General features: G+C 38.9%; 18 non-coding genes across 18 annotated transcripts; all 18 read right to left on the reverse strand.

The window, feature by feature from the left end:
• Positions 1 to 327: 327 nt before the first annotated feature.
• On the reverse strand, positions 328 to 400 carry Trnat-ugu (transfer RNA threonine (anticodon UGU)). The gene has a single exon. It is a non-coding gene; the product is annotated as a tRNA-Thr (tRNA).
• Positions 401 to 725: 325 nt separating this feature from the next.
• Positions 726 to 797, reverse strand: Trnat-ugu (transfer RNA threonine (anticodon UGU)). The gene has a single exon. It is a non-coding gene; the product is annotated as a tRNA-Thr (tRNA).
• A 279-nt stretch (positions 798 to 1,076) lies between these two features.
• Positions 1,077 to 1,149, reverse strand: Trnat-ugu (transfer RNA threonine (anticodon UGU)). Its single transcript has one exon. It is a non-coding gene; the product is annotated as a tRNA-Thr (tRNA).
• Positions 1,150 to 1,981: 832 nt separating this feature from the next.
• On the reverse strand, positions 1,982 to 2,054 carry Trnat-agu (transfer RNA threonine (anticodon AGU)). The gene has a single exon. It is a non-coding gene; the product is annotated as a tRNA-Thr (tRNA).
• Positions 2,055 to 2,343: 289 nt separating this feature from the next.
• Trnat-agu (transfer RNA threonine (anticodon AGU)) lies at positions 2,344 to 2,416 on the reverse strand. The gene has a single exon. It is a non-coding gene; the product is annotated as a tRNA-Thr (tRNA).
• Positions 2,417 to 2,690: 274 nt separating this feature from the next.
• Positions 2,691 to 2,763, reverse strand: Trnat-ugu (transfer RNA threonine (anticodon UGU)). The gene has a single exon. It is a non-coding gene; the product is annotated as a tRNA-Thr (tRNA).
• An 832-nt stretch (positions 2,764 to 3,595) lies between these two features.
• On the reverse strand, positions 3,596 to 3,668 carry Trnat-cgu (transfer RNA threonine (anticodon CGU)). Its single transcript has one exon. It is a non-coding gene; the product is annotated as a tRNA-Thr (tRNA).
• An 806-nt stretch (positions 3,669 to 4,474) lies between these two features.
• On the reverse strand, positions 4,475 to 4,547 carry Trnai-gau (transfer RNA isoleucine (anticodon GAU)). The gene has a single exon. It is a non-coding gene; the product is annotated as a tRNA-Ile (tRNA).
• An 832-nt stretch (positions 4,548 to 5,379) lies between these two features.
• On the reverse strand, positions 5,380 to 5,452 carry Trnat-ugu (transfer RNA threonine (anticodon UGU)). Its single transcript has one exon. It is a non-coding gene; the product is annotated as a tRNA-Thr (tRNA).
• A 3,317-nt stretch (positions 5,453 to 8,769) lies between these two features.
• Trnat-cgu (transfer RNA threonine (anticodon CGU)) lies at positions 8,770 to 8,842 on the reverse strand. The gene has a single exon. It is a non-coding gene; the product is annotated as a tRNA-Thr (tRNA).
• A 1,714-nt stretch (positions 8,843 to 10,556) lies between these two features.
• Positions 10,557 to 10,638, reverse strand: Trnat-cgu (transfer RNA threonine (anticodon CGU)). The gene has a single exon. It is a non-coding gene; the product is annotated as a tRNA-Thr (tRNA).
• Positions 10,639 to 11,987: 1,349 nt separating this feature from the next.
• Trnat-ugu (transfer RNA threonine (anticodon UGU)) lies at positions 11,988 to 12,060 on the reverse strand. Its single transcript has one exon. It is a non-coding gene; the product is annotated as a tRNA-Thr (tRNA).
• A 472-nt stretch (positions 12,061 to 12,532) lies between these two features.
• On the reverse strand, positions 12,533 to 12,605 carry Trnat-cgu (transfer RNA threonine (anticodon CGU)). The gene has a single exon. It is a non-coding gene; the product is annotated as a tRNA-Thr (tRNA).
• A 2,317-nt stretch (positions 12,606 to 14,922) lies between these two features.
• Positions 14,923 to 14,995, reverse strand: Trnat-ugu (transfer RNA threonine (anticodon UGU)). The gene has a single exon. It is a non-coding gene; the product is annotated as a tRNA-Thr (tRNA).
• Positions 14,996 to 15,270: 275 nt separating this feature from the next.
• Positions 15,271 to 15,338, reverse strand: Trnat-ugu (transfer RNA threonine (anticodon UGU)). Its single transcript has one exon. It is a non-coding gene; the product is annotated as a tRNA-Thr (tRNA).
• A 1,367-nt stretch (positions 15,339 to 16,705) lies between these two features.
• On the reverse strand, positions 16,706 to 16,778 carry Trnat-ugu (transfer RNA threonine (anticodon UGU)). Its single transcript has one exon. It is a non-coding gene; the product is annotated as a tRNA-Thr (tRNA).
• Positions 16,779 to 20,988: 4,210 nt separating this feature from the next.
• Positions 20,989 to 21,061, reverse strand: Trnat-agu (transfer RNA threonine (anticodon AGU)). The gene has a single exon. It is a non-coding gene; the product is annotated as a tRNA-Thr (tRNA).
• A 1,208-nt stretch (positions 21,062 to 22,269) lies between these two features.
• On the reverse strand, positions 22,270 to 22,342 carry Trnat-ugu (transfer RNA threonine (anticodon UGU)). Its single transcript has one exon. It is a non-coding gene; the product is annotated as a tRNA-Thr (tRNA).
• Between the last annotated feature and the right edge of the window lie 4,255 nt (positions 22,343 to 26,597).

Raw genomic sequence — 26,597 nt, forward strand, 5'->3', positions numbered from 1 at the left:
TACCGCATAGGCATTTAGCCCCTGAGCTATGGTGGCTGTTGGAGGTAGGCCTGTAAACCCAAACTCGACAAATAGACCAAAAATAATACAATAGATTCAATTACAAAAAATTCACAGCGAATATAAATGAAAAATAGGTACTATAAACCAACAATGAGGATTGAACTCATGACTTCCTGTTTACCAAACGCACACTTTAACTGCAGAGCTATGGTGGCTGTTGGAGGTAGGCCTGTAAACCCAAAATCAACGAATAGACCAAAAGTAATAGCATAGATATAAATACATTTGATACCCACAAAACTTGAATAATTTATTTCATTCTTAAGCCATCAATGAGGAATGAACTCATGACCTCCTGTTTACAAGACAGGCGCTTTAACCACTGAACTATGGTGGCTGCTTATAAAAGGGTGTAGAACCAAACCCGATTAGTACACCAATTTTAAAAGGATTGTTGTAAATGCAATCGATACACATCAAACTCTAATAAAAAGCTGTGAGCTTAAGCAGCTGTCATGAGTTGCTGTCAGGAAGTCATGAGTTGAACCAATGACGATTCAACTCATGACTTCCTGTTTGCTAGGCAGGTACTTTAACCGCTGAACTATGGCGGCTGTTGGTGGAAGGGTTGTAAACCCTGACCCGACAAGTAGACCAAAATTAATATAAGAGTTTTAAATACAATTTATACACATCAAACCTTAAAAACAGGTGCAATCTTAAGCCACCAATGAGCATTGAACTCATGACCTCCTTTTACAAGACAGACGCTCTAACCACTGAGCTATGGCGGCTGCTCACGATGGGGTGCAAACCCAATCCTGACCAGTACAACAATTTTAATAGATTAGTTTTAAATACATTTGATACCCATAAAACTTGAATAAAATGTTCCATCTTAATCCACTGAACTTATGACTTATCGTTCATAAGATAGGCGGTCTAGCCACTGATCTCTGGTGGCTGTTGGTGGAACGGTTGTGAACCCAAACCCGACAAGTAGACAGAAAATAAGAGAATAGTTTTAAATACAATTTAGAGACATCAAACCTTAATAAAAAGGTGCAATCTTAAACCATCAATGAGGATTGAACTCATTACCTCGTGTTTACAAGACAGGCGCTCTAACCACTGAGCTATGGTGGCTGCTTAGAGAAAGGAGTAAACCCAAACCCGACCAGTACGCCAAATTTAAAAGAATCGTTTTAAATAAACTCGATACACATCAAACTCTAATGAAAAGCTGTAATTTTAAGCCACCAATGGGATTGAACTCACGATCTCCTCGTTACCAAACGCACACTTTAACCGCAGAGCTATGGTCGCTGTTGGAGGCGGGCCTGTAACCCCAAAATCAACGGATAGACTAAAAATAATAGAATACTCTTGAATACATTTGATACCCATCAAACTTGAATAAATTGTTTCAATCTCAATCCACCAATGAGGATTGAATTTATGATTTACTGTTTCCAAGACAAGCGGTCTATTTACTGAACTCTATCGGCTGGTGGTGGAAAGGGTGTAAACCGAAACTCGACAAGTAAACCAATACTAATAGAATAGTTTTAAATACAATTTATACACATCAAACCGTAATAAAAAGATGCAATCTTAAGTCACCAATAAGGATTGAACTCTTGACCTCCTGTTCATTAGACAGGCGCTCTAGCAACTGAACTACGGCAGCTGCTCATGATGGGTTGTAAACCCAATCCTGTCCAGTACAACTTTTTTAATAGATTAGTTTTAAATACAATTGATACCCATCAAACTTGAACAAAATGTTGCCATCTTAATCCACGAATGAGGATTGAACTTATGACTTATCGTTCATAAGATAGGTGGTCTAGCCACTGAGCTATGGCGGCTGTTGGTGGAAGGGGTGTAAACCCAAACCCGACAAGTAGACAAAAGTTGATAGAAAAACTTTAAATACAATTTATACACATCAAACCTAATAAAAAATGCAATCTAAAGCCACCAATGAGGATTGAACTCATGACCTCCTGGTTACTAGACAGGCGCTCTAACCACTGAGCTATGACGGCTGCTTCGGAAAAAGTGTTAACCCAAACCCGATTAGTACACCAAATTTAAAAGGATTGTTGTAAATACAATTGATACCCATCAAACTTGAACAAAATGTTGCCATCTTAATCCACGAATGAAGATTGAACTTATGACTTATGGTTCATAAGATTGGTGGTCTAGCCACTGAGCTATGGCGGCTGTTGGTGGAAAGGGTGTAAACCCAAACCCGACAAGTAGACCAAAGTCAATAGAAAAACTTTAAATACAATTTATACGCATCAAGCCTAATAAATAAATGCAATCTAAAGCCACCAATGAGGATTGAACTCATGACCCGCTGTTTACTAGACAGGCGCTCTAGTCACTGAGCTATGGCGGCTGCTGGTGGCATGTATGTAAACCCAAACCCTACAGAATCTCTACCCGATACAATTAATACAAGTCACACTTAAATAAAAAGTAGCGATCTTCAGCCCCCAATGAGGGTTCAACTCATCACCTCCTGCATACCGCATAGACACTTTAGCCCCTGAGCTATGGTAGCTGTTAGAGGTAGGCCTGTATACCCAAACTCGACGAATAGACCAAAAATAATACAATAGTTTCAATTACAAAGAATTCACGGCGAAGTTAAATGAATATTAGCTATTGTAAGCCAACAATGAGGATTGAACTCATGACCTCCTGTTTACAAAACAGGCGCTCTAACCGCTGCGCTATGGTGGCTGCTTATAAAAGAGTGGAAACCCAAACCTGACCAGTACGCCAATTTTAAAAGAAATGTTTTAAATAATGTCGATACACATCAAACTCTAATAGAAAGCTGTTCTTTTAAACCACCAATGGGATTGAACTCATGACTTCCTGTTTACCAAACGCACACTTCAACCGCAGAGCTATGGTGGCTGTTGGAGGTAGGCCTGTAAACCCAATGTCAATGGATAGACCAAAAATAATACAATAGTTTCAATTATGAAAAACTCACAACGAATTTAAATGAAAAAGAGGTATTGTATGCCAAAAATGAGGATTGGACACATGACCTCCTGTTTAGAAGACAGGTTCTCCAACCACAAAGCTATGGTGGCTGCTTATAAATAGGTCTAAACCAAACCCAACCAGTACGACAATTTTCAAAGAATTGTTTTAATTAAAATCGTTACACATCAAACTCTAACAAAAAGCTGTAGTTTTAAGCCACCATTGGGATTGAACTCATGACTTACTGTTTACCAAACGTACACTTTAACCGCAGAGCTATGGTGGCTGGTGAAAGTAGGCCTGTAAACCCAAAATCAACGAACAGACCAAAAACAATAGAAAGGATTTAAATACATTTGATACCCATCAAACTTGAATAAATTGTTTCAATCTCAATCCACCAACGAGGAATGAACTTATGACTTACTGTTTACAAGACAGCCGGTCCAGCCACTGATCTCTGGTGGCTGTTGGTGGAAGGGTTGTAAACCCAAACCCGACAAGTAGACAGAAATTAATAGAATAGTTTTAAATACAATTTATACACATCAAACCTTAATAAAAAGGCGCAATCTCAAGCCACCAATGAGGATTGATTTCACAACCTCCTGTTTACGAGACAAGCGCTCTAACCACTGAGCTATGGCAGCCGCTGGTGGCAGGTGTAGAAACCCAAAACTTACAGAATCCCTACCCTATAAAATTAATACAAATCAAATTTGAATAAAAAGAAGCGATCTTCAGCCGCTAATGAAGTTTAAACTCATCACCTCCTGCATACCGCATAGCTTTTCTAACCACTGAGCAATGGTGGCTGTTGGAGGTAGGCCTGTAAACCCAAAGTCAACGGATAGACCAAAAATAATGGAGTAGATTTCAATACATTTGATACCCATCAAACTTGAATAAACTTTTTCAATCTTAATCCACTAATGAGGATTGAACTTATGACTTACTGTTTACAAGACAGGCGATCTAGCCACTAATCTCTGGTGGCTGACGGTGGAAGGGTTGTAGACCCAAACCCGACAAGTAGAACAAAATTAATAAAAAAGTTTCAACTACAATTTCTACACATCAAACCTTAATAAAAAGATAAAATTTTAAGCACCAATTAGAATTGAACTCACGACCTTCTACTTACAAAACAGGCGCTCTTACCACTGAGCTATGGCGGCCGCTGGTGGCAGGAGTGTAAACCCAAACTCTACAGAATCCTTACCCTATAAAAGTAATACAAATCAAACATGAATAAGAAGAAGCGATTTTCAGCCGCTAATGAAGATTAAACTCATCACCTCCTGTATACCGCATAGCTCTTCTAACCACTGAGCAATGGTTACTGTCGGAGGCAGGCCTGTAAACCCAACGTCAACAGATAGACTAAAAACAATAGAATAGTTTTATATATTGTTCATACTCAACAAATAACTTAAATAAAAAGTGACTGTCATAAAGCCACCAATGAGGATTGAACTCATGAACTCCTGTTTATCAAACAGGCGCTCTACCCACTGATCTATGACGGCTGCTCATAACGGGTGCAAACTGAATCCCACCCAGTACACCATTTTTAATATACCAGTTTTAAATGCAAATGATACACATCAACTTCATTCAAATGTTCCAAACTTAATCCACCAATGAGCGTTGAACTTATGACTTTTCGTTTACAAGGCAGGCGGTCTAGGCGCTGAGCTATGGCGGCTGCAGGTGGAAGGGGTGTAAACCCAAACCCGACAAGTATACCAAAATTAAAAGAAAAGTTTTAAATACATTTTATACACATCAAACCCTAATAAAAAGATTCAATTTAAAACCATCGGTGAGGATTGAACTCATGACCTCCTGTTTACAAAACAGGCGCTCTAACCGCAAAACTATGGTGGCTGCTTATAAATAGGTGTAAACCCAAACCCAACCAGTACGACAATTTTAAAAGAATTGTTTTAAATATAATCGTTACACATCAAACTCTAATAAAACGCTGTAGTTTTCAGCCACCCATGGGATTGAACTCATGATTTCCCGTTTACCAAACGCATACTTTAACTGCAGAGCTATGGTGGCTGTTGGAAGATGGCCTGTAAACCCAAAATCAACGGACAGACCAAAAACAATAGAAAGGATTTAAATACATTTGATACCCATCAAACTTGAATAAATTGTTTCAATCCTAATCCACCAACGAGGATTGAACGTATGACTTACTGTTTACAAGACAGCCGGTCTAACCACTGATCTCTGGTGGCTGTTGGTGGAAGGGTTGTAAACCCAAACCCGACAAGTAGACAGAAATTAATAGAATAGTTTTAAATACAATTTATACACATCAAAACTTAATAAAAAGGTGCAATCTCAAGCCACCAATGAGGATTGAACTCACGGCCTCCTATTTACAAGACAGACGCTCTAACCACTGAGCTATGGCAGCCGCTGGTGGCAGGTGTAGAAACCCAAACCCTACAGAATCCCTACCCTATAAAATTAATACAAATCAAATTTGAATAAAAAGAAGCGATCTTCAGCCGCTAATGAAGTTTAAACTCATCACCTCCTGCATACCGCATAGCTCTTCTAACCACTGAGCAATGGTGGCTGTTGGAGGTAGGCCTGTAAACCCAAAGTCAACGGATAGACCCAAAATAATAGAATAGATTTCAATACCTTTGATACCCATCAACCTTGAATAAACTTTTTCAATCATAATCCACTAATGAGGATTGAACTTATGACATACTGTTTACAAGACAGGCGATCTAGCCACTGATCTCTGGTGGCTGTTGATGGAAGGGTTGTAGACCCAAACCAGACAAGTAGAACAAAATTAATAGAAAAGTTTTAACTACAATTTCTACACATCAAACCGTAATAAAAAGATGAAATCTTAAGCCACCAATTAGAATTGAACTCACGACCTTCTATCTACAAAACAGGCTCTCTTGCCACTGAGCTATGGCGGCCGCTTGTGGCAGGAGTGTAAACCCAAACTTTACAGAATCCCTACCCTATAAAATTAATACAAATCAAACATGAATAAAAAAAGGGATCTTCAGCCGCTAATGAAGATTGAACTCATCACCTCCTGCATACCGCATAGCTCTTCTAACCACTGAGCAATGGTGGCTGTTGAAGGTAGGCCTGTAAACCCAAAGTCAACGGATAGACCAAAAATAATAGAATAGTTTTATATATAGTTCATACTCATCAATTAACTTAAATAAAAAGTGCCTGTCTTAAAGCCACCAATGAGGATTGAACTCATGACTCCTTGTTTGCTAGACAGGTGCTTTAACCACGGAGCTATGCTGGCTGCTGGAGGAAAGGGTATAACCCCCAAACCCTAGGGATAGATCCAAAATTAACAGACTAATTTTACGTACAAACAATAATCTGTATACCTAATTAAAAACCAGCTATTTGAAAGCCATTAATGAGAATTAAACTCATGACCTGCTGTTTACTAGACAGGGGTTTTAACCGCTGAGCTATGGCGGCTGCTTATAAAAGGGAGTAAACCCAAACCCGACCAGTATGCCAACTTTAAAAGAATTGTTTTAAATAAAATCGTTACACATCAACTTCTAATAAAAAGCTGCAATTTTAAGCCACCAATGGGATTGAACTCATGACTTCCTGTTTACCAAATGCACACTTTATCCGCCGAGCTATGGTGGCTGTTGGAGATAAATCCTGTTGTAAACCCAAAAACAACGGATAGACCAAAAATAACAGAATAGAATTAAATACATTTGATACCCATCAAACTTGAATAAATTGTTTCAATCTTAAACCACCAATGACGATTGAACTTATGACTTACTGTTTACAAGACAGGCGGTCTAGCCACTGATCTCTGGTGGCTGTTGGTGGAAGGGTTGTAAACCCAACCCCGACAAGTAGACAAAAATTAATAGAATAGTTTTAAGTACAATTTAGACAAATCAAACCTTAATTAAAAGGTGCAATCTCAAACCAACAATGAGGATTGAACTCACGACCTCCTGTTTACGCGACAGGCGCTCTAACCACTGAGCTTTGCGGCTGCTGGTGGCAGGAGTGTAAACCCAAACCCTACGGAATCCTTACTCTATAAAATTAATACAAATCAAACATGAATAAAAAGAAGCGATCTTCAGCCGCTAATGAACGTTAAACTCATCACCTCCTGCATGCCGGATAGCTCTTCTAACCACTGCGCAATGGTGGCTGTCGGAGGCAGGCCTGTAAACCCAAAGTCAACGGAAAAACTAAAAATATTAGAATAGTTTTATAAATAGTTCTTACTCAACAAATAACTTCAATAAAAATTGCCTGTCATAAAGACACCAATGAAGATTGAACTCATGAACTCTTGTTTATTAGACAGGCGCTCTAGCCACTGATCTATGACGGCTGCTGGTAAGGGGTGTAAACCGAATCCCGACCAGTACACTATTTTTAATATACTAGTTTTGAATGCAAATGATACACATCAACCTCGTTCAAATGTTCCAATCTTAATCCACCAATGAGCGTTGAACTTATGACTTTTTGTTTACAAGACAGGCGGTCTAGGCACTAAGCTATGGCAGCTGCTAGTGGAAGGGGTGTAAACCCAAACCCGACATGTAGACCAAAATTAATAGAAAAGTTTTAGATACAATTTATACACATCACACCTTAATAAAAAGGTGCAATCTTAATCCACGAATGAGGATTGACTTATGACTTATTGTTCACAAGACAGGTGGTCTAGCCACTGAGCTATGGCGGCTGTTGGTGGAAGGGTGTAAACCCAAACCCGACAAGTAGACAAAAATTAATAGAAAAGTTTTAAATACACTTTATAAACATCAAACCTAATAAAAAAATGCGATCATAAGCCACCAATGAGGATTGAACTCATGACCTCCTGTTTACAAACAGGCGCTCTAACCACTGAGCTATGGTGGTGGCTTATACATGGGTGTAAACCCTAACCCTACGGAATCTTTACCCGATAAAATTAATACAAATCACACTTAAATAAAAAGTAGCGATCTTCAACCCCCAATGAGGGCTGAACTCATCACCTCCTGCATACCGCATAGGCACTTTAGCCACAGAGCTATGGTGGCTGTTGGAGGTAGGCCTGTAAACCCAAAGTCGACGGATAGACCAAAAATAATACAATAATTTCGTTTACGAAGAATTCACAGCGAATTTAAATGAAAAGTAGGTATTGAAAATGAACAATGAGGATTGAACTCATGACCTCCTGTTTACAAGACAGGCGCTCTAACCTCTGAGCTATGGCGGGTGCTTATAAATGGGGGTAAACCCAAACCCGACCAGTACGATGATTTCAAAAGAATTGTTTTAAATAAAATCGTTACACAACAAACTCTAATCAAAAGCTGTAGTTATAAGCCACCAATGGGATTGAACTCATGACTTCCCGTTTACCAAACGCACACTTTAACCGCAGAGCTATGGTGGCTGTTGGAAGTAGGCCTGTAAACCAAAAATCAACGGACAGACCAAAAACAATAGAAAGGATTTAAATACATTTGATACCCATCAAACTTGAATAAATTGTTTCAATCTTAATCCACCAACGAGGATTGAACTTATGACTTACTGTTTACAAGACAGCCGGTCTAGCCACTGATCTCTGGCGGCTGTTGGTGGAAGGGTTGTAAACCCAAACCCGACAAGTAGACCAAAGTTGATAGAAAAACTTTAAATACAATTTATACACATCAAACCAAATAAAAAAATGCAATTTAAAACCACCAATGAGGATTGAACTCACGACCTCCTGTTTACGAGAAAGGCGCTCTAACCACTGAGCTATGGCAGCCGCTGGTGGCAGGTGTAGAAACCCAAACCCTACAGAATCCCTACCCTATAAAATTAATACAAATCAAATTTGAATGAAAAGAAGCGATCTTCAGCCGCTAATGAAGATTAAACTCATCACCTCCTGCATAACGCATAGCTCTTTTAACCACTGAGCAATGGTGGCTGTTGAAGGTAGGCCTGTAAACCCAAAGTCAACGGATAGACCAAAAATAATAGAATAGTTTTATATATAGTTCATACTCATAATTAACTTAAATAAAAAGTGCCTGTCATGAAGCCACCAATGAGGATTAAACTCATGACTTCCTGTTTGCTAGTCAGGTACTTTAACCACGGAGCTATGCTGGCTGCTGGAGGACAGGGTGTAACCCCCAAACCCTAGGGATAGACCAAAATTAACAGACTAATTTTATGTACAAACAATAATCTGTATACTTAATTAAAAACCAGCTATTTGAAAGCCATTAATGAGGATTAAACTCATGACCTGCTGTTTACTAGACAGGGGTTCTAACCTCAGAGCTATGGCGGCTGCTTATAAATGGGGGTAAACCCAAACCCGACCAGTATGCCAACATTAAAAAAATTGATTTAAATAAAATCGTTACACATCAAATTCTAATAAAAAGCTGCAATTTTAAGCCACCAATGGGATTGAACTCATGACTTCCTGTTTACCAAACGCACACTTTAACCGCTGAGCTATGGTGGCTGTTGGAGGCAGGCCTGTAAACCCAAAATCAACGGATAGACCAAAAATAATAGAATAGACTTAAATACATTTGTTACCCATCAAACTTGAATAAATTGTTTCAATCTCAATCCACCAATGAGGACTGAACTTATGACTTATTGTTCACAAGACAGGCGCTCTAACCACTGAGCCATGGCGGCTGCTTATACATGGGTGTAAACCCTAACCCTACGAAATCTCTACCCGATAAAATTAATACAAATCACACTTAAATAAAAAGTAGCGATCTTCAACCCCCAATGAGGGCTGAACTCATCACCTCTTGCATACCGCATAGGCACTTTAGCCACTGAGCTATGGTGGCTGTTGGAGGTAGGCCTGTAAACCCAAAGTCGACGGATAGACCAAAAATAATACAATAATTTCGTTTACGAAGAATTCACAGCGAATTTACATGAAAAATAGGTATTGTAAGCGAAAAATGAGGATTGAACTCATGACCTCCTGTTCACACGACAGGCACTCTAACCACTGAGCTATGGTGGCTGTTTATAAATGTTTGGGTAAACCCAAACTTGACCAGTACACCAATTTTCAAAGAATTGTATTAAATAAAATCGATACATATCAAACTCTAATAAAAAGCTGTTCTTTTAAGCCACCAATAGGATTGAACTCATGACTTCCTGTTTACCAAACGCACACTTTAACCGCAGAGCTATGGTGGCTGTTGGAGGTAGGCCTGTAAACCCAAAATCAACGGATAGACCAAAAACAATAGAATGGATTTAAATACATTTGATACCCATCAAACTTGAATAAATTGTTTCAATCTTATCCAGCAACGAGGATTAAACTTATGACTTGCTGTTTACAAGACAGCCGGTCTAGCCACTGATCTCTGGTGGCTGTTGGTGGAAGGGTTGTAAACCCAAACCCGACAAGTAGACAAAAATGAATAGAATAGTTTTAAATACAATTTGGACAAATCAAACCTTAATTAAAAGGTGCAATCTCAAGCCACCAATGAGGATTGAACTCACGACCTCCTGTTTACGTGACAGGCGCTCTAACCACTGAGCTATGCGGCTGCTGGTGGCAGGGGTGTAAACCCAAACCCTACGGAATCCTTACTCTATAAAAGTAATACAAATCAAAAATGAATAAAAAGTAGCAATCTTCAGCCGCTAATGAAGGTTAAACTCATCACCTCCTGCATGCCGCATAGCTCTTCTAACCACTGAGCAATGGTGGCTGTCGGAGGCAGGCCTGTAAACCCAAAGTCAACGGAAAAACTAAAAATATCAGAATAGTTTTATAAATAGTTCTTACTCAACAAATAACTTCAAAAAAAATTGTCTGTCATAAAGACAACAATGAAGATTGAACTCATGAACTCTTGTTTATTAGACAGGTGCTCTAGCCACTGATCTATGACGGCTGCTGGTAAGGGGTGTAAACCGAATCCTGACCAGTACACTATTTTTAATATACTAATTTTAAATGCAAATGATACACATCAACCTCGTTCAAATGTTCCAATCTTAATCCACCAATGAGCGTTGAACTTATGACTTTTTGTTTACAATACATGCGGTCTAGGCACTGAGCTATGGCGGCTGCTGGTGGAAAGGGTGTAAACCCAAACCCGACATGTAGACCAAAAGTAATAGAAAAATTTTAGATACAGTTTATACACATCAACCTTAATAAAAAGGTGCAATCTTAAGCCATAAATAAGGATAGGACTCGTGACCTCCTGTTTACTAGACAGGGGCTCTAACCTCTGAGCTATGGCGGCTGCTTATAAAAGGGAGTAAACCCAAACCCGACCAGTATGCCCACTTTAAAAGAATCGTTTTAAATTAAATCGTTACACATCAAATTCTAATAAAAAGCTGCAATTTTAAGCCACCAATGGGATTGAACTCATGACTTCCTGTTTACCAAACGCACACTTTGACCGCTGAGCTATGGTGGCTGTTGGAGGCAGGCCTGTAAACCCAAAATCAACGGATAGACCAAAAATAATAGAATAAACTTAAATACTTTTGAATACCATCAAACTTGAATAAATTGTTTCAATCTCAATCTACCAATTAGGATTGAACTTATGACTTATTGTTTACAAGACACGCGGTCTATCCACTGAACTCTGGCGGCTGTTGGTGAAAGGGGTGTAAACCGGAACCCGACAAGTAAACCAAAACTAATAGAATAGTTTTAAATACAGTTTATACACATCAAACCTTAATAAAAAGATGCAATCTTAATCCACGAATGAGGATTGACTTATGACTTATTGTTCACAAGACAGGTTGTCTAGCCACTGAGCTATGGCGGCTGTTGGTGGAAGGGTGTAAACCCAAACCCGACAAGTAGACAAAAATTAATAGAAAAGTTTTAAATACACTTTATACACATCAAACCTAATAAAAATGCGATCTTAAGCCACCAATGAGGATTGAACTCATGACCTCCTGTTTACAAGACAGGCGCTCTAACCAATGAGCTATGGCGGCTGCTTATAAATGGGGGTAAACCCAAACCCGACCAGTACGACGATTTCAAAAGAATTGTTTTAAATAAAATCGTTACACAACAAACTCTAGTCAAAAGCTGTAGTTATAAGCCACCAATGGGATTGAACTCACGACTTCCTGTTTACCAAACGCACACTTTAACCGCAGAGCTATGGTGGCTGTTGGAAGTAAGCCTGTAAACCCAAAATCAATGGACAGACCAAAAACAATAAAAATACAATACAATACATTTGATACCCATCAAACATGAATAATATGTTTCAATCTTAATCCACCAACGAGGATTGAACTTATTACTTACTGTTTACAAGACAGCCGGTCTAACCACTGATCTCTGGTGGCTGTTGGTGGAAGGGTTGTAAACCCAAACCCGACAAGTAGACAGAAATTAATAGAATAGTTTTAAATACAATTTATACACATCAAAATTTAATAAAAAGGTGCAATCTCAAGCCACCATTGAGGATTGAACTCACGACCTCCTGTTTACGAGACAGGCGCTCTAACCACTGAGCTATGGCAGCCGCTGGTGGCAGGTGTAGAAACCCAAACCCTACAGAATCCCTACCCTATAAAATTAATACAAATCTAATTTGAATAAAAAGAAGCGATCTTCAGCCGCTAATGAAGATTAAACTCATCACCTCCTGCATAACGCATAGCTCTTCTAACCACTGAGCAATGGTGGCTGTTGGAGGTAGGCCTGTAAACCCAAAGTCAACGGATAGACCAAAAATAATAGAATAGATTTCAATACATTTGATACCCATCAACCTTGAATAAACTTTTTCAATCATAATCCACTAATGAGGATTGAACTTATGACTTACTGTTTACAAGACAGGCGATCTAGCCACTGATCTCTGGTGGCTGTTGGTAGAAGGGTTGCAGACCCAAACCCGACAAGTAGAACAAAATTAATAGAAAAGTTTTAACTACAATTTCTACACATTAAACCGTAATAAAAAGATGAAATCTTAAGCCACCAATTAGAATTGAACTCACGACATTCTATTTACAAAACAGGCGCTCTTGCCACTGAGCTATGGCGACCGCTGGTGACAGGAGTGTAAATCCAAACTCTACAGAATCCCTACCCTATAAAATTAATACAAATCAAACATGAATAAAAAGAAGCGATCTTCAGCCGCTAATGAAGATTAAACTCATCACCTCCTGCGTAACGCATAGCTCTTCTAACCACTGAGCAATGGTGGCTGTTGGAGGTAGGCCTGTAAACCCCAAGTCAACGGATAGACCAAAAATAATAGAATAGTTTTATATATAGTTCATACTCATCAATTAACTTAAATAAAAAGTGCCTGTCATAAAGCCACCAATGAGGATTGAACTCATGACTTCCTGTTTGCTAGACAGGTACTTTAACCACGGAGCTATGCTGGCTGCTGGAGGACAGGGTGTAACCCCCAAACCCTAGGGATAGACCAAAATTAACAGACTAATTTTATGTACAAACAACAATCTGCATACTTAATTAAAAACCAGCTATTTGAAAGCCATTAATGAGGATTAAACTCATGACCTGCTGTTTACTAGACAGGGGTTCTAACCTCTGAGCTATGGCGGCTGCTGGTGGCGGGAGTGTAAACCCAAACCCTACGAAATCCTTACTCTATAAAATTAATACAAATCAAACATGAATAAAAAGTAGCAATCTTCAGCCGCGAATGAAGGTTAAACTCATCACCTCCTGCATGCCGCATAGCTTTTCTAACCACTGAGCAATGGTGGCTGTCGGAGGCAGGCCTGTAAACCCAAAGTCAACGGAAAAACTAAAAATATTAGAATAGTTTTATAAATAGTTCTTACTCAACAAATAACTTCAATAAAAATTGCCTGTCATAAAGACACCAATGAAGATTGAACTCATGAACTCTGGTTTATTAGACAGGCGCTCTAGCCACTGATCTATGACGGCTGCTGGTAAGGGGTGTAAACCGAATCCCGACCAGTACACTATTTTTTTTATACTAGTTTTAAATGCAAATGATACACATCAACCTCGTTCAAATGTTCCAATCTTAATCCACCAATGAGCGTTGAACTTATGACTTTTTGTTTACAAGACAGGCGGTCTAGGCACTGAGCTATGGCGGCTGCTAGTGGAAGGGGTGTAAACCCAAACCCGACATGTAGACCAAAATTAATAGAAAAGTTTTAGATACAATTTATACACATCTAACCTTAATAAAAAGGTGCAATCTTCAGCCATAAATGAGGATAGGACTCGTGACCTCCTGTTTACTAGACAGGGGCTCTAACCTCTGAGCTATGGCGGCTGCTTATAAAAGGGAGTAAACCCAAACCCCACCAGTATGCCAACTTTAAAAGAATTGTTTTAAATTAAATCGTAACACATCAAATTCTAATAAAAAGCTGCAATCTTAGGCCACCAATGGGATTGAACTCATGACTTCCTGTTTACCAAACGCACACTTTAACCGCTGAGCTATGGTGGCTGTTGGAGGCAGGCCTGTAATCCCAAAATCAACGGATAGACCAAAAATAATAGAATAGACTTAAATACTTTTGATACCCATCAAACTCGAATAAATTGTTTCAATCTCAATCCACCAATTAGGATTGAACTTATGACTTACTGTTTACAAGACACGCGGTCTATCCAATGAACTCTGGCGGCTGTTGGTGAAAGGGGTGTAAACCGGAACCCGACAAGTAAACCAAAACTGATAGAGTAGTTTTAAATACAGTTTATAAACATTAAACCTTAATAAAAAGATGCAATCTTAATCCACGAATTAATTGAATAGTTTTGAATATTATTTATACACATCAAACCTAATAAAAAATGCGATCTTAAGCCACCAATGAGGATTGAACTCATGACCTCCTGTTTACAAGACAGGCGCTCTAACCACTGAGCTATGGTGGCGGCTTTTACATGGGTGTAAACCCTAACCCTACGGAATCTCTACCCGATAAAATTAATACAAATCACACTTAAATAAAAAGTAGCGATCTTCAACCCCCAATGAGGGCTGAGCTCATCACCTCCTGCATACCGCATAGGCACTTTAGCCACTGAGCTATGGTGGCTGTTAGAGGTAGGCCTGTAAACCCAAAGTCGACGAATAGACCAAAAATAATACAATAATTTCATTTACGAAGAGTTCACAGCGAATTTAAATGAGAAATAGGTATTGAAAATGAACAATGAGGATTGAACTCATGACCTCCTGTTTACAAGACAGGCGCTCTAACCACTGAGCTATGGCGGCTACTTACAAATGGGGGTAAACCCAAACCCGACCAGTACACCTATTTTCAAAGAATTGTATTAAATAAAATTGATACATATCAAACTTTAATAAAAAGCTGTTCTTTTAAGCCACCAATGGGATTGAACTCACGACTTCCTGTTTACCAAATGCACACTTTAACCGCCGAGCTATGGTGGCTGTTGGAGATAAATCCTGTTGTAAACCCAAAAACAACGGATAGACCAAAAATAACAGAATAGAATTAAATACATTTGATACCCATCAAACTTGAATAAATTGTTTCAATCTTAAACCACCAATGAGCATTGAACTTATGACTTACTGTTTACAAGATCGGCGGTCTAGCCACTGATCTCTGGAGGTTGTTGGTAGACAGGTTGTAAACCCAAACCCGACAAGTTGACCAAAATTAATTGAATAGTTTTGAATATTATTTATACACATCAAACCTTAATAAAAAATGCGATCTTAAGCCACCAACGAGGATTGAGCTAACGACCTCTTGTTTGCAAGACAGGCGCTCTAACCACTGAGCTAAGGCGGCTGCTTCTGAATGGCTGTAAACTCGAACTCTACAGAAACCCTACCCTATAAAATTAATACCAATCAAATTTGAATAAAAAGAAGAGATCTTCAGCCGCTATTGAAGATTAAACTCAACACATCCTGCATACCGCATAGCTCTTCTAACCACTGAGCAATGGTGGCTGTTGGAGGTAGGCCTGTAAACCCAAACTCGACGGATAGACCAAAAATAGTAGAATAGATTTAAATACATTGGATACCCATCAAACTTGAATAGATTGTTTCAATCTTAATCCACTAATGAGGATTGAACTTATGAAGTACTGTTTACAAGACAGGCGGTCTAGCCACTGATCTCTGGTGGCTGCTGGTGGAAAGGTTGTAAACCCAAACTCGACAAGTAGACAAAACTAAATAGAATAGTTTAAATACAATTTAGACACATCAAACCTTAATAAAAAGGTGCAATCTAAAGCCACCAATAAAGATTGAACTCATGACCTCCTGTTTACTAGACAGGTGCTCTAGACACTGAGCCGTGGTGGCTGCTCACGATGGGGTGTAAACCCAATCCCGACCAGTACAACATTTTTAATAGACTAGTTTGAGATACATTTGATACCCATCAAACTTGAATAAATTGTTTCAATCTTAATTCACCAATGACTATTGAACTTATGACTTACTGTTTACAAGACAGGCGGTCTAGCCACCGATCTCTGGTGGCTGTTGGTGGAAGGGTTGTGAACCCAAACCCGACAAGTAGACCAAAAATAATAGAATAGTTTTAAATACAGTTTATACACATCAAACCTTATTGAAAAGGTGCAATCTTAAGCCATCAATGAGGATTGAACTCATGACTTCCTGTTTACAAGACAGGCGCGCTAACCACTGAGCTATGGCGGCTGCTTCTGAAATGGTGTTAACCCAAACCCGATTTTTACACCAATTTTAAAAGGATTGTTGTAAATACAATCGATGCACATTAAACTCGAGTAAAAAGCTGTAATGTTAAGCCACCAATGAGGACTGAACTCATGAGTTCCTGTTTACTAGATAGGTACTTTAACCACTAAGCTATGGCGGCTGCTGGTGGAAAGGGTGTAAACCCAAACCCGATAAGTAGACCAAAATTAATAGGAGAGTTTTAAATACAATTTATACACATCAAATCTTAATAAGAAGGAGCAATCTTGAGCCACCAATTAGGATTGAACCCTTGACCTCCTGTTTACAAGACAACCGGTCTAGCCACTGATCTTTGGTGGCTGCTGGTGGAAGGGTTGTAAACCCAAACCCGACAAGTAGACAGAAATTAATTCAATAGTTTTAAATACAATATAGACACATCAAACCTTAATAAAAAGGTGCAACATCAAACCACCAATGAGGATTGAACTCACGACCTGCTGTTTACTAGACAGGGGTTCTAACCTCTGAGCTATGGCAGCCGCTAGTGGCAGGAGTGTAAACCCAAACCCTACAGACTCCCTACCCTATAAAATTAATACAAATCAAACATGGATAAAAAGTAGCGATCTTCAGCCGCTAATGAAGATTAAACTCATCACCTCCTGCATGCGGCATAGCTCTTCTAACCACTGAGCAATGGTGGCTGTCAGAGGCAGGCCTGTAAACCCAAAGTCAACTGATAAACCAAAAACAATCGAATAGTTTTATATATAGTTCATACTCAACAAATAATTTAAATAAAAAGGGCCTGTCATAATGCCACCAATGAAGATTGAACTCATGAACTCCTTTTTATTAGACAGGCGCTCTAGCCACTGATCTATGACGGCTGCTCATAAGGGGTGTAAACCGAATCCCGACCAGTACACTAATTTTAATATACTAGTTTTAAATACAAATGATACACATCAACTTCATTCAAATGTTCCAATCTTAATCCACCAATGAGCGTTGAACTTATGACTTTTTGTTTACAATACAGGCGGTCTAGGCACTGAGCTATGGCGGCTGCTGGTGGAAGGGGTGTAAACCCAAACCCGACATGTAGACCAAAATTAATAGAAAAGTTTTAGATACAATTTATACACACCAAACCTTAATAAAAAAGTGCAACCTTAAGCCATAAATGGGGATTGGTCTCGTGACCTCCTGTTTACTAGACAGGCGATCGAACAACTGAGCTATGGCGACTTCGTATAAGAGGAAATAAACCCAAACCCGATGAGTACGCCAATTTTAAAAGAATTGTTTTAAATAAAACCGATACACATCAAACTCTAATAAAAAGCTGTAAATTTAAGCCACCGATGGGATTGAACTCATGAGCTCCTGTTTACCAAAGGCACACTTTAACCGCCGAGCTATGGTGGCTGTTGGAGATAAATCCTGTTGTAAACCCAAAAACAACGGATAGACCAAAAATAATAGAATAGAATTAAATACATTTGATACCCATCAAACTTGAATAAATTGTTTAAATCTTAAACCACCAATGAGCATTGAACTTATGACTTACTGTTTACAAGACCGGCGGTCTAGCCACTGATCTATGGAGGTTGTTGGTAGAAAGGTTGTAAACCCAAACCCGACAAGTTGACCAAAATTAATTGAATAGTTTTGAATATTACTTATACACATCAAACCTTAATAAAAACGTGCAATCTTAAGCCACCAACGAGGATTGAACTAATGACCTCTTGTTTGCAAGACAGGCGCTCCAACCACTGAGCTAAGCCTGCTTCTGAATGGGTGTAAACCCGAACTCTACAGAAACCCTACCCTATAAAATTAATACAAATCAAATTTTAATAAAAAGAAGAGATCTTCAGCCGCTATTGAAGATTAAACTCAACACCTCCTGCATACCGCATAGCTCTTCTAACCACTGAGCAATGGTGGCTGTTGGAGGTAGGCCTGTAAACCCAAACTCGACGGATAGACCAAAAATAACAGAATAGAATTAAATACATTTGATACCCATCAAACTTGAATAAATTGTTTCAATCTTAAACCACCAATGAGCATTGAACTTATGACTTACTGTTTACAAGATCGGCGGTCTAGCCACTGATCTCTGGAGGTTGTTGGTAGACAGGTTGTAAACCCAAACCCGACAAGTTGACCAAAATTAATTGAATAGTTTTGAATATTATTTATACACATCAAACCTTAATAAAAAATGCGATCTTAAGCCACCAACGAGGATTGAGCTAACGACCTCTTGTTTGCAAGACAGGCGCTCTAACCACTGAGCTAAGGCGGCTGCTTCTGAATGGCTGTAAACTCGAACTCTACAGAAACCCTACCCTATAAAATTAATACCAATCAAATTTGAATAAAAAGAAGAGATCTTCAGCCGCTATTGAAAATTAAACTCAACACATCCTGCATACCGCATAGCTCTTCTAACCACTGAGCAATGGTGGCTGTTGGAGGTAGGCCTGTAAACCCAAACTCGACGGATAGACCAAAAATAGTAGAATAGATTTAAATACATTGGATACCCATCAAACTTGAATAGATTGTTTCAATCTTAATCCACTAATGAGGATTGAACTTATGAAGTACTGTTTACAAGACAGGCGGTCTAGCCACTGATCTCTGGTGGCTGCTGGTGGAAAGGTTGTAAACCCAAACTCGACAAGTAGACAAAACTAAATAGAATAGTTTAAATACAATTTAGACACATCAAACCTTAATAAAAAGGTGCAATCTAAAGCCGCCAATAAGGATTGAACTCATGACCTCCTGTTTACTAGACAGGTGCTCTAGACACTGAGCCTTGGTGGCTGCTCACGATGGGGTGTAAACCCAATCCCGACAAGTACAACATGTTTAATAGACTAGTTTTAGATACATTTGATACCCATCAAACTTGAATAAATTGTTTTAATCTTAATTCACCAATGACTATTGAACTTATGATTTACTGTTTACAAGAAAGGCGGTCTAGCCACTGATCTCTGGTGGCTGTTGGTAGAAGGGTTGTGAACCCAAACCCGACAAGTAGACCGAAAATAATAGAATAGTTTTAAATACAGTTTAGACACATCAAACCTTATTGAAAAGGTGCAATCTTAAGCCATCAATGAGGATTGAACTCATGAGTTCCTGTTTACTAGATAGGTACTTTAACCACTGAGTTATGGCGGCTGGTGGTGGAAGGGGTCTAAATCCTGACCCGATAAGTAGACCAAAATTAATAGAAGAGTTTTAAATACAATTTATAAACATCAAACTTTAATAAGAAGGTGCAATCTTGAGCCACCAATTAGGATTGAACTCTTGACCTCCTGTTTGCTAGACAGGCGCTTTAGCCACTGAGCTATGGCTGTTGCTGGTGGCATGGGTGTAAACCCAGACCCTACGGAATCTATACCCGATAAAATTAATACAAATCACACTTAAATAAAAAGTGGCGATCTTTAGCCCCCAATGAGGGTTGAACTCATCACCTCCGGCATACCGCATAGGCACTTTAGCCACTGAGCTATGGTGGCTGTTAGAGGTAGGCCGGTAAACCCACACTTTACGGAGAGACCAAAAATTATACAATAAATTCAATTACAAAGAATTCACAGCGAATATAAATGAAAAAAAGGTATTGTAAGCCACCAATGAGGACTGAACTCATGAGTTCCTGTTTACTAGATAGGTAATTTAACCACTGAGTTATGGCGGCCGGTGGTGGAAGGGGTCTAAACCCTGACCCGATAAGTAGACCGAAATTAATAGAAGAGTTTTAAATACAATTTATACACATCAAACTTTAATAAGAAGGTGCAATCTTGATCCACCAATTCGGATTGAACTCTTGACCTCCTGTTTACTAGACAGGCGCTCTAGCCGCTGAGCTATGGCGGCTGCTCACAAAGGGGTGTAAACCCAATCCCGACCAGTACAACAATTTTAATAGACTAGTTTCAAATACAATTGATACTCATAAAACTTGAATAAAATGTTGCCATCTTAATCCACTGAACTTATGACTTATTGTTCACAAGACAGGTGGTCTAGCCACTGAGCTATGGTGGCTGTTCGTGGAAGGGGTGTAAACCCAAACCCAACAAGTATACCAAAGTTAATAGATAGGTTTTGAATACAATTTATGCACATCAAACCTTAATAAAAAAGTGCAATCTTAAGCCACCAATGAAGATTGAACTCACGACCTCCTGTTTACTAGCCAGGCGCTTTAGCCACTGAGCTATGGTGGCTGTTCACGATGGGGTGTAAACCCAACCCCGACCAGTACAACATTTTTAATAGATTGGTTTTAAATACAATTGATACCCATCAAACTTGAACAAAATGTTGCCATCTTAATCCACTAATGAGGATTGAACTAGTGACTTATTGTTCATAAGACAGGTGGTCTAGTCACTGAGCTATGGCGGCTGTTGGTGGAAGGGGTGTAAACCCCAACGCGACAAGTAGACCAAAGTTAATAGAAAAGTTTTAAATACAATTTATACACATCGAACCTAATAAAAAGATGCAATCTAGAAGGTGCAATCTTGATCCACCAATTCGGATTGAACTCTTGACCTCCTGTTTACTAGACAGGCGCTCTAGCCGCTGAGCTATGGCGGCTGCTCACAAAGGGGTGTAAATCCAATCCCGACCAGTACAACATTTTCAATAGACTAGTTTTAGATAGATTTGATACCCTACAAACCTGAATAAATTGTTTCAATCTTAATTCACCAATAACGATTGAACTTATGACTTACTGTTTACAAGACAGGCGGTTTAGCCACTGATGTCTGGTGGCTGTTGGTGGAAGGGTTGTGAACCCAAACCCGAGAAGTAGACAAAAACCATAGAATAGTTTTAAATACAATTTAGACACATCAAACCTTAGTGAAAAGGTGCAATCTTAAACCATCAATGAGGATTTGATTCATGACCTTGTGTTTACCAAACGCACATTTTACCCGCTGAGCTATGGTGGCTGTTAGAGGTAGGCCTGTAAACCCAAAATCAACGGATATACCAAAAGTAATAAAATAGATTTAAATACATTTGATACTCATCAAACTTGAATAAATTGTTTCAATCTTAATCCACCAAGGAGCGTTGAACTTATGATTTTTTGTTTACAAGACAGGCGATTTAGGCACTGAGCTATGGCGGCTGCTCGTAACGTGTGTAAACCGAATCCCCACCAGTACACCATTTTTAATATACCAGTTTTCAATACAAATGATGGACATCAACCTTCTTAAACTGTTCCAATCTTAATCCACCAATGAGCGTTGAACTTATGATTTTTTGTTTTCAAGACAGGCGGTCTAGGCACTGAGTTATAGCGGCTGCTGGTGGAAGGGGTGTAAACCGAAACCCGACAAGTAGACCAAAATTAATAAAATAGTTTTAAATACAGTTTAGACACATCAAACCTTAATATTAAGGTGCAATCTTAAGCCATCAATGAGGATTGAGCTCAGGACCTCCTGTATACAAGACAGGCGCTTTAACCACTGAGCTATGGCGGCTGCTTCTGAAATAGTGTTAACCCAAACCCGATTAGGACACCAATTTTAAAAGGATTGTTGTAAATACATTCGATACACATTAAACTCGAATTAAAAGCTGTAATGTTAAGCCGCCAATGAGGATTGAACTCATGAGTTCCTGTTTACTAGATAGGTATTTTAACCACTAAGCTATGGCGGCTGGCGGTGGAAAGAGTGTAAACCCAAACCCGATAAGTAGACCAAAACTAATAGAATAGTTTTAAATACAGTTTATACACATCAAACCTTAATAAAAAGATGCAATCCTAAGTCACCAATAAGGATTGAACACTTGACCTCCTGTTTGGCGGACAGGCGCTCTAACCACTGAACTATGGCAGCTGGTGGTGGAAGGGGTGTAAACCCAAACCCGACAAGTAGACCAGAAGTAATAGAAAAGTTTTAAATACAATTTTTACACATCGAACCTTAATAAAAAGGTGCAATCTTAAACCATCAATGAGGATTTGATTCATGACCTCCTGTTTACCAAACGCACATTTTACCCGCTGAGCTATGGTGGCTGTTAGAGGTAGGTGTAATGACCCTCTGTTTTAAAGGATTATTAACTATAAGTGCTGGATTGGTGGTTCAAGTAGTTGGTGTATGGTTTGCGAATTTAGAGGACTGTATTTCAGGTGTAGATTTAATGTCAAGTTTTAGACTGGTTTGTTTTAGCTGAAAACTTAAAAAAAGATATTTATTAAAAATTCAAACTTTCAATTGCAAAAACATAAAATATATGAAGGCTAATCAAGTCAATGGCTGATACTAATTGCGCAAGTCTAAAAATATAAAGAGTGATACAAGAGCAGAGTGATACGTAGAGCGTGAGTAAAATATGGAATTCGAATTGTTTCTGATCTACGCAGGCTTATATATGTTTGCCTAATCAGTCAGGCAATCATCACATCCGTAGATCACAGATGATTGGGCGCTGCAAAGCTTCCTAGGACAAAAGCGAGTAAGTACAAAGAAGCAGATAACAATTATGCTAAGCAGTAAAATAGCAGGTTCTAGGAAGTTTGAATAACAAATCGGCGTGTCAGGCTACCAAGAGTCCAGAAAGCTGTTTCCTAATCATTTCAAAAATGGTTAAATAAAAGGGGATGAGTTGTTCCGTAAGAGGTCTATAATGCTCTTACGACAGGATACATAAATGCTAATATAGAAGTTGATTAACATGATGAGTTCCTTTGTTTCACAATGACAGGTATTCATGGGCTGTGTAACTAAAGATTACAAATGCTGGGCGCTTCACACCTCCCCAGCCAATGAGTCTCTAGCTCTACATATAGCTTAGAGACCCATTCTGTTCCAGAATAGTAAAGAATAAAAAATGTATATAGGTATATATAGACAGTTAGAGTATAATAATTTGTGGTACACATTCCGTGTGGTGATGTCAGTGTAGTGTGGCTTCCATTGTCGGACAAAAAAATAATTGTATAAGAATCATTGTTCGTTCTTGGTAGTTGAAGTTTAAAGTGGTAGTATCTGGACTATTGGTAGTTTCTGGACTATTGGTAATTGACACGTCGGATTTGTCCTTCCTTTACAATAATGGTGCTGTGTCCATGCAGATCTACAATAACAGTGAAGCAGCAGAAAGTATGCAACTAATTAATATAATGTTATATTTGACTTTATAAAAGTAAACTTTATAATCCATATTTTTGCACTACCTCTGTATCAAAAACATTTTATTACTACTTCAAAACGGGGTAGGCTATCAGATAGGAATTATAAAGCTTTTACAAATCAATTCTAAATAAAGGGGTTGTCTACTCGACTCAATGAAATATAGTTCAATATAGATTATAGACTCAATAGCTTTTTTTTTCTTTTTTTTTTATTTGCCATGAGTTAAATGTAAAGTTAAATTTAATGTTTCCTCCTCTCCCCCCTTCAATCGCAATCTGCTGTGCAGATGTGTAGTTAGTGTTGGTTATTAATGTGACGGCATTTTGAAGTAAAGTAAATATCCGTAGAAACTCGCCAGGTGAATGAATGTGGTTATAGTCAGTGTCAATCCTCATAATTGTCGCAGAAATAGTGTTGATAGCTGTATCTTCCATGGTATAGTTGAGAGGGGGCAAATGTGGGAAGGCAACTCCTCCAAATATCTGTGTGTGTGTAGTTTCCTAAACATAAATCATTCTAGCGCCAGCACAACAGTTCTTGTTCCTTTTATATGCAAATGGTAACCAGTGCAGCTGCAGCTCAATGGGTCTCTTGACATTGTCATTAAACTTTTAGCAGTGGAGTTGGCCATTTTTAAATACAGGATAAAGTACCTGATTTAGGGGTTGCTTATAGAAATATCACAACCCCTGCCAAACTCCGGATGGGACTGGTATTCTGGCTACCAGCTAGCTCAGTTTGGCGGACTCCGGTGTCATATAGGAAGTATGTGTCGCGTCATGGCTTGAGCACTATCATTGTTTTTAGGCTAAAACTCAAAGCATGGTTACAAAATGCTTGAAAGGGGAAGGTACCAGAATGAGAAATAATCATCTTGCTTTTTAGGGGACCAGCTCGCATGTCATAGGAGGAAATTCCTGATAAGTATCAAAATAGCTAAATGGGAATACAAACAAAATTATATACTAGCAAAAATTGTGGTACTGCGCAATTCAAATTTAGAAAGTCGAATAAAATACTCAATGAATACTATAATCTCTATATCAAAATATATTTAGAAGAAAAAAAATAAAGCTGTTGTCTTACTTCTAATACTTTCCATTAGCAACTAAAGTATCTATTGGCGAGGGCGCAGGTTGTAACTATGCCCTACAGAGGGTACGGGTTCGTCGCTAGCTGGTGTTTGAACTATAGTGGTAGGCCGCTTTCTAGACACATACTCTGCAGGCGTGAAATGCTCTAGGGGCGATCTAGTTTTTTTTAGTCGTTCCAGATGAGCCATGAATTCGACGCCTATGGGGTCGCCATGGGCATCCATAATTTTAACATAAGCGTTCAACCCTCGAAGGCTGGTAATAATATATGGGCCATGGAAGCACCTTGTAAACTTTTTGACCTGGCCAGGTTCGGTCCGCGGAACCCATATGTACACGGTGTCGCCTATTTTGTATTCATGTCCCTTGACATTTAAATCGTGATAAAACTTGTAAGCGTGTTGGGCCGTTTCAATATTTTCACTCGTCAAACGCCATGCAGCTGACAAAAACTCTCGTGTTAATTCTGCCACATTTTTGTTTTCGTTATACGATCTCGGCATTGCTACTGGCATGCACAAATCAAATGGAATTTCGATTTCCCGTCCAAAATTGAGGTATGTCGGGCTAAAACCAGTGCTCGTATGAGTCGTGTTATTGTAGCTATGTACCACAAAAGGGGTGAGTTCGTCCCAGTCTGTCTGTTTATGATTTACCATTGCTGAAATCAACGAGCTATATGTTTTAAACCAACGCTCGATTAGACCATTACCAGCAGCATGGTATGGCGTGCACTCGTGCTTCTCAATGTTAAGCATTTTTGTTACTTCACTCATTAAAGAATTCGCAAATTCTGTTCCATTATCTGTTAGGAATATACTAGGAATTCCAAATGGCAAGATTACAGCAGCAATAAGCAATTTTGCAATAGTTGCAGTCTCCTTGTTCGGTATGGGAACAACCACTACAAACTTGGAGAAGCTGCACTGGAAGCCTAACAAGTATTTATTACCACTGGCAATGAGTGGAAGTGGACCTAGCAAACCTCCACTCACTCTCCAAAAGGGTCTTTCACAATCAATTGGCTTTAAATGATAAACAGGGGTGGTGTGCAAACGTTTTCGTTGGTTACACAGCACACATGCCTCGACAAATTCTTTAACAATCCTATTCATACCAAGCCAATAGTATTTTAGACTAATTCTACTCAGAGTTCTCTTGGCACCTACATGACAGCCAAACAGTCCATTGTGATAGGCCTGCATCAAATCTACCTGCATGCTTTCTGGTACGCAAAAAAGGGGCCTTGCACAGTTTTCTGGCTCAAAATAGTGTTATCATGCACCGAGTAATGATTTTTGTGCATTTGTAAGTGTTTATGTTGGTTGGGATTGAGGTTTTGTGGCCGTACACCGTAATCAATCAAGTTTATGATAGCAAAGAGAAAAGGGTCGCTTGACTGATTGCTCCTAAATCGTAGTAGGTCACTGGTAGATGCATTGAAATAAAGTAATATATATAAAGTAATATATGGTTCGGGGGTCGTCTGGAAGGTG

The sequence above is a fragment of the Watersipora subatra genome, chromosome 2 (genome assembly GCF_963576615.1).
Source record: "Watersipora subatra chromosome 2, tzWatSuba1.1, whole genome shotgun sequence".
Lineage (NCBI taxonomy): Eukaryota > Metazoa > Bryozoa > Gymnolaemata > Cheilostomatida > Watersiporidae > Watersipora > Watersipora subatra.